Source organism: Humulus lupulus, chromosome 3 (assembly GCF_963169125.1).
Source record: "Humulus lupulus chromosome 3, drHumLupu1.1, whole genome shotgun sequence".
In the NCBI taxonomy this organism is placed as follows: Eukaryota; Viridiplantae; Streptophyta; class Magnoliopsida; order Rosales; family Cannabaceae; genus Humulus; species Humulus lupulus.
The window spans coordinates 248038612-248045445 of NC_084795.1; the positions used below are offsets into that span (position 1 = coordinate 248038612).

At 34.8% G+C, this 6834-nt stretch overlaps 1 long non-coding RNA gene across 2 annotated transcripts; it reads right to left on the reverse strand.

Moving 5' to 3' along the window:
• Positions 1-2913: 2913 nt before the first annotated feature.
• LOC133823552 (uncharacterized) lies at positions 2914-6486 on the reverse strand. Of its 2 annotated transcripts, none has more exons than XR_009888419.1 (3): positions 6308-6486; positions 5664-5815; positions 2914-3249 (listed from the first exon to the last, which is right to left on the reverse strand). It is a non-coding gene; the product is annotated as an uncharacterized LOC133823552 (long non-coding RNA). The 2 variants fall into 2 exon arrangements; XR_009888420.1 differs by having other exon boundaries at positions 5684-5815; positions 6308-6485.
• Positions 6487-6834: the final 348 nt, after the last annotated feature.

Here is a 6834-nt window from a genome sequence, read left to right on the forward strand (position 1 = left end):
AGATGGGGAAAATGGTTGAAGGTAAGGGAAGAACAAGAGAGGAGAGTATTATGTATGAAGGTTTTCGATTCTTCTTATGGCAGCAGTGAGAGACTGAAGAATGGTTCTCTGGGTTTTATACCCAGTAAAGGTTAGGGGGGAAGCAACCTCCCCACGACTGTCGGATTCCTTACCTTGATAAACCATGAGAGAGATCCAACAGTTAGGGTCCGAGTGACTTGAATCGTGATCATTGTTCTTTGGGAAACGACACCTCGGGTACGGAGTGGACGTTTTGAATCGTGGAGTTCACCCTTCGTTAGATGCACAGATTTATGAGCCTAGAAATGGGGCGTTAACATGTGGATTTACTTTTCAGAGTGATGTCAGAGGAAAGCTTAAAACGTTTTTCCCTCCACTTTTTCAAATCACTCATCCTAATTTAAGTCTCCACTGCCCGAGGGCGAGTAGAGACTTGAGGGGAAAATGTTGTCCACATTTTTAGCTCCCGACATGTGGCAACTCATGGTAACCGACTCGAACATTCGTAGACATCTTCAGGGTATGTTACCCCTCGAGGTCTTTCTTCGGGGGGAGGATTCTTCCAGGTGAGGCCACCTGTCTGTGCCAGCTGGTAGGCTGTTAGTGCCTTAAAGGTAAATTACCCTCCGAGGTTTGCCCTCGGAGTTGGAGGTTCTCTAGGTGAAGCAACGACAGCAATGGCTATCTTTCTCAGTCGTCCCCCAGGTCCGAGGTTTTGGTTCTCGAACCTAAGATAGGTGCCAGGTGTCAATCAATGCGGTTTTGCAGCGCCAGAGGATCGCCTGACAACCTTTTTGGCAATCCATCCATAGTTTTGTCGAGTGTACAACTCGACAATTCGCACTCCCACTATGCCGTTTCACATGGAGATACGTACAACACGCCCTGATAGTACCTGGGGCTTGTTCCCCATAAAGTAGGTACATTTCTGTAGTAGGCCCCGCGAACCTTGCCTGGGTCGTGGTCTCTACTCAATGTAGTCCAATGCATTGAATTGGTATTAATCCCCCAATAACGGGAATAATGTGTATTAATTACAAATGATTAGTATTAATGACCCCAACCTCTATAAATAGGGATGTGAGTCTCATTGTAAGGGTTCAGTTCTTTAGAGAAAAACACCTTGTACTCAGAGCAATCTAAATGCTGCCTGAGAATACACCATTGGAGCTTGCATCAACTAGCTTCCAATTCTCTTAATACCAGAGACTTGTGGACTAGGGCTCTTTTATAGCCTGAATCACGTAAAAATATTTTGTGTTCTTGTTAATTATTTCTTTAATCTTTCGTTTTAAGGTTGATAGCGAAAAAGGAAGTCAACAAACCTAAAAATGTCATGGTTTTAAAGGTGACTAATCAAAATAGGTAAACAAAATGTATATGAGATAATGTTATCTTATAGTGAAGTATTTTAGTTCATTAAAAAAAAATTATTAAAAGGTAACAAACTCGTATCTTATTAGCATCATAAGCTACCAAAATGTAGCTTTTCTAAAACCTAGAAAAATGAAAAAAATTGGGAAGCGAGATTTTCCCATTTTTTCCAATTCTAGTAGTGATTATTTTTTATTTCGGTATATGGTGCTGATGTGGCATCAGTATATGTGTAAATAATTTGGTTGACTGTATTTTTGTAAATGCTTTAGATTCTAGGTATATAAATGTAAACCACCCTAATTTAAAATATTAGGAGCTCACATAAAAATATTAAATAGTTAACACTCATAACAGATCATATGATGTATATTTTGTTTGTGAATTTGAAGTGCCCTTAACATTACTCATCTCATATATTAATATTAATTACATGTATTGTCTGTGATTTCACCAAGGGACACGTGGCAATCAGAAACCTATGTGGGCATGACACGTGGCGAAGATGCGTGCCTCTTCAAGTGAGGCCACGCCCCGAGGTCAGTCCTTGGAGGGTGGATATCTCGAAAGAAGGCCACGACCATCAGGTAAAGACAGGGCACGAGCATCTGTATCTAAGGTCAAGCCCCGAGGACTAGTCAGTAGTCCTCGAGCTCTTAACAAGCAGTTGTCTTCCAGGTCAAGGACATTTTCCTCGGGACCTAGAGGACTAGCCAGGTGTCAACCAGTGTGTGTTTGCAGCGTCAGAGGATCGTCTAACAACCTTTTTGGTGATTCGTCTACAGTGTTGTCAAGTGCACAACTCGACAATTCACACTCCCACTACGCCGCTTGACAAGGAAATATGTGCGGCATGCCCTGGCAGTGCCAGGGGCATGTTCCCCTTAAAGTAGGTAACTTTCTGCAATGGGCCTCGCAGATATCGCTTGGGTCGTGCTCTCTAGTTAATGCAGCCCAATGTATTAAAGTGGTATTAATACCACAATAACGAGGAGAATATGTATTAATTACAGATAATTAGCATTAATGATTCCAACCTCTATAAATAGGGCTGAGAGTCTCATTGTAAAGGGTTGGATTTTAGAGAGAGAGAGATCCTTGTACTTAGAGCAATATAAACGCTGCCTGAGAAACCTCTATTGGAGCTTGCCCTAACAAGCTTCCAATCTCCTTAATACCAGAGACTCGTGGACTAGGACTCTTTTATAGCTTGAACCACGTAAAAAATATTGTGTTCTTGTTTGTCATTTTTTTAATCCCTCATATTTAGGTTGATAGCGAAAAAGACAGTCAACAACATGAATATCTCAAAACTAAAGAGCACTCACAATGGATGCTCTACTCTAATTTTTCAAATACATTACCAAAACCTTACTTTTTCTTTTACGTCAAAGATTTACCTATGATGTACAACATAATAAGTTGGTTGTCCAACCGACTTGTGGTATTCTATTTTTTTCTTCTTCATATTAACTTATTTTTTTCGTATTAACTTATAGAACCCTCACACCATTGAAATCGAGCACCAAATAAAATAGAACCAATATCAAAATTAATAAAGTCACAAATAAAGAAAAATACACTTAACACGACCAATATGTATCGATAAATTTACAATCTTCGGATCTATGAAAAATCAAACTTAAATCTATGCAATTTTACAATATACAATGTGTATATATATATATAACACAAGTATAGAACACTCGGATGTATACAAATTTACATAAATAACACATAATACAAATACACAACTCCAACCATAAGAAGCAGAGCAACGATCTTCATAACCACCACGGGCACCTCGATAGACACCAACATCATTCTTTGTTGTGCCATTGATAGCTCCCATACCTACGAAGCTAGAAGAATTCATGATCAATATACAAAGCAATAATCTTATCACTTAAAATTCATAAATATCTAAACTCAAGCAAAACACATAGCTCATAAATAAATTCAATTGTTGATGTTGACACAAAACCTACGACCATGAGACAACATTATTAATTATATTCATTGGTATGGCATTATTTGCATACACACATATCTTGAGGTACCAATATTAGACTTGAAAGTTCAAAAAATTAAATTGTTTGTCAAACCAACTCATTTCTTTCATAGCTCAAATATATACACCTGCAAAATGAATAGAGTAGGCATGATGACCCTAAACTAGTAAATGGTAAAACAAAAATAAAGCTATCTTCAAGCATGATAGCTTCCATTGAGATTTATGATTTAAAACAAAATTATTTTTAATTTTAAATTGTTCGAAAAGATTTATGATTTATCTTATATATAGCCTTAACTTCTACTAGAACACTACTACAAAACTGCTCTTTTGTTGAGAAAAAATAATGCATGCCATATGAAAAACTAATTCATACACATCTTTACCATTCCACAATCCAATATCATAGTATAGTTTAATGTGGTACATTTTGTAATGAGACAGAATTATCATTATCGTATATACATTCGTTCCCATCCTGTGATATTTTTTATAAGATAAACATAAGCAAATATTGCAACTTTTATATGTAGAAAAGTTAAAACATAAAAATAACAATGAAGTTATACTATTCTGATTGACATATAGGGATGTAAATGGGGCGGGTCTACCCCGCCCCGCCCCGGCTTAATCAGGGCGGGTCTGCCCCGCCCCATTTGCCCCATTTAACTGTTTTTTTTTTTAAGAAACATTAAATTATAATTTTAGAATTTTCCCCAAACCTAAATATTATTTTTTATTGTAATCTTTATATTTTACACTTGGTATCAACTACACCATCAAATATTATATTTTGTTTTTTTATTTTAACATTTACAAAATAAATACAAGAATAAGGATGAATTATATAAAATATATTTTTCAATATTTATAATTCTTTCTAGTCTATATAGAATTAAAAATATTCTAAACCACATATAAAATGTCAATTTTACGTACTATGTATATAAGTAGCATGAGAGAATTGAGTTAGAGTATATAAAAAAAAAAATTGAGGCGGGGCGGCCCCGCCCCGTTTAAATTCCTAGTGGGTCGGGGCTGCCCTACCCTGTTTTTACCGGGGCAAAGATGCCCCGTCGGGTCGGGGCCTCGCCCCGCCTTGCCGCCCCATTTTGCCATGCCTATTGACATACCACAAAATTGAGCTCTATAACTAGTGTTAATGGTACTACTGCAGACCTCAAATAATACTACAAGCTCAATATTTCAGAGCGTTGGCACCGCAAATCTACTATTAGTACAAAAGATATACATTAAGTTCAGCAGAACAAATATTTCAGTAGAAGTCATAATCATGAGGCTCAAACATAATAAAACTAAACAATCTAGTAATCTAAATGTACGCAAGATTTAAAGAAGAGAAAAATATCTTGAAGTTTCAAGTTACATTTTCTTTCAAGTCACCAAAGTTGTTTATTTTATTTACTAATTCAGCTTTAGGAATAAAACCTCTAAAACCCTGCAAAATAAGATTTAAAATTTGTACCAACTGACTAAAAAATAAAAGAAATGAAATGAAATGAAATTCACAACTTTATTTAGAGGACATACATTCTCAATTATTTCGAGCCCATTCACATATGTTTTATCCTCTCTTCATCAATAATTAGAATTTGACAGCGTAGAATATATCAATGGCCAAATATGTTGTATGTCATTTTTACACCTCACATTAACTCAGATCAAGCTTGAACAAACAATAATGTAGAAGAAAACTACAAGGCTACACTAACATTATCATTGAAACATATTTGGAAACAGATGGTGTGCAGCGTCAATATTCTCATAGAAATAAAAAACTATACTTGAACAAAATTAGAATCAAACCAGAAATAATGTTTAATAAATAGTGTGATACTGAACAAGACCCAAAACAGAAAAATTTCATATCTAAAACAAAAATAATCAGATTTGACAAAGTTAGAAGCATAGACGACAGGGTTAACATATCCTTAGACACGCACTTGAAACTGTGTCTAACTGACTTAGAGTTTGGATTTCTAAGTCTCTGCCTAACTTGGAGTTGTAGCAAAATATATCAGTTTCTCAACTCAATTCTAAGAACACCCCACATAAAGCTCACCTTAACTAGTTTGAATGTAATTTTATATATTTCACTTCTCAACATAGATTTCCAACACTCAAAAGTCATTTCTAAGCCATGAAAGAACATAGAAAAACATTTATTTTAGTTGCACTAAGTAGAAATTACTCATGACAATGAAAACATAGATAAAAAGATAGGTGGGTTTACCTTTATTAAGTTAAACGTACCTTGCTCTCTAGGACTCCAACTTGAGTTCTACCTCTTGAAAACATTTAGAGATGGCAAAGATAAATTGAGATGACTTTGACTTTTCAAAATAGGGTCTAGTCGTAGATTAGGGATAGGGAAATGTTTATGACCTGATTTGGTTAAAAGAGAATACTTATTATACATATGGAATAAAAGTGAAAGCACCTGATAAAGAAATTGTGTAGATGAAAATGAAATCTTACCTATGTACAATAGTTTACTAATAATGCACGTTATTGTATTTATTCAAGTAAAATTCTGAATTATTGTACCTATTTATCCCGTTCACCAACTTATCTTGTCACAATAAAGCCTAATTATCTTTCAATTATCTTCAATCTAATATTTCAGCAAGGAAGAATTTATACAAGCACAAAAGAAAAAATAAAAATAGTAGTGTCATATGAACAAATAGTAATCAAAATACAATAAAGTAGCTGAACAAATTGCTTACCGAGTACAAAAAAAAAAACATGAATCAATGTGAAGTCTTAATGATTCTCTAACTCGTTTCAATGCTAACAAACTATCATTTTTACTACAATACAAGAGTATATATATACACACACACTACTATAGAAGTAATTTCAGACTGTATATACCCATCGCCATCTTTGCCGAGCTTCCCGCGCCAGCCACCTATAAGAGAAAAAGGAGACTTAGAGAGAGAGAGAGCTGATAGGTTAGAAAGATGTGAGGGAGACAGAGAGATGAGAAGAGAAAGGGTGCGGCTGAGAGAAAGAGAGTTGAGAGAGAGAAAATGAGATATGTTAGAATTAGAAAATGAGAATACTAAGTGAAATAATAAAATTTAAAAATATTTGGGGCAATTATTTCATTTGCTGCCTATTAATTCATTTGCTCTAAAATATATATTTCTTTTGGAAATTTCATGTTATATATGTTATATGTATGATAATTTAGTGAAATTTTTTAATATCCCAAGATAAGTTACTATCTCATATATATGACAATTTAAATATTTTAGACAAAAAAACCCTAACATTCAAATACCCATTTTCTCTATCAATCTGAATTCTCTCTCTCTAACATGTCTAATTCTCTCACTCTCTCTCATTCTAATCTTGTAGATCTCGAAAAAATACCAAAATTAAAAAAAAAAATCATA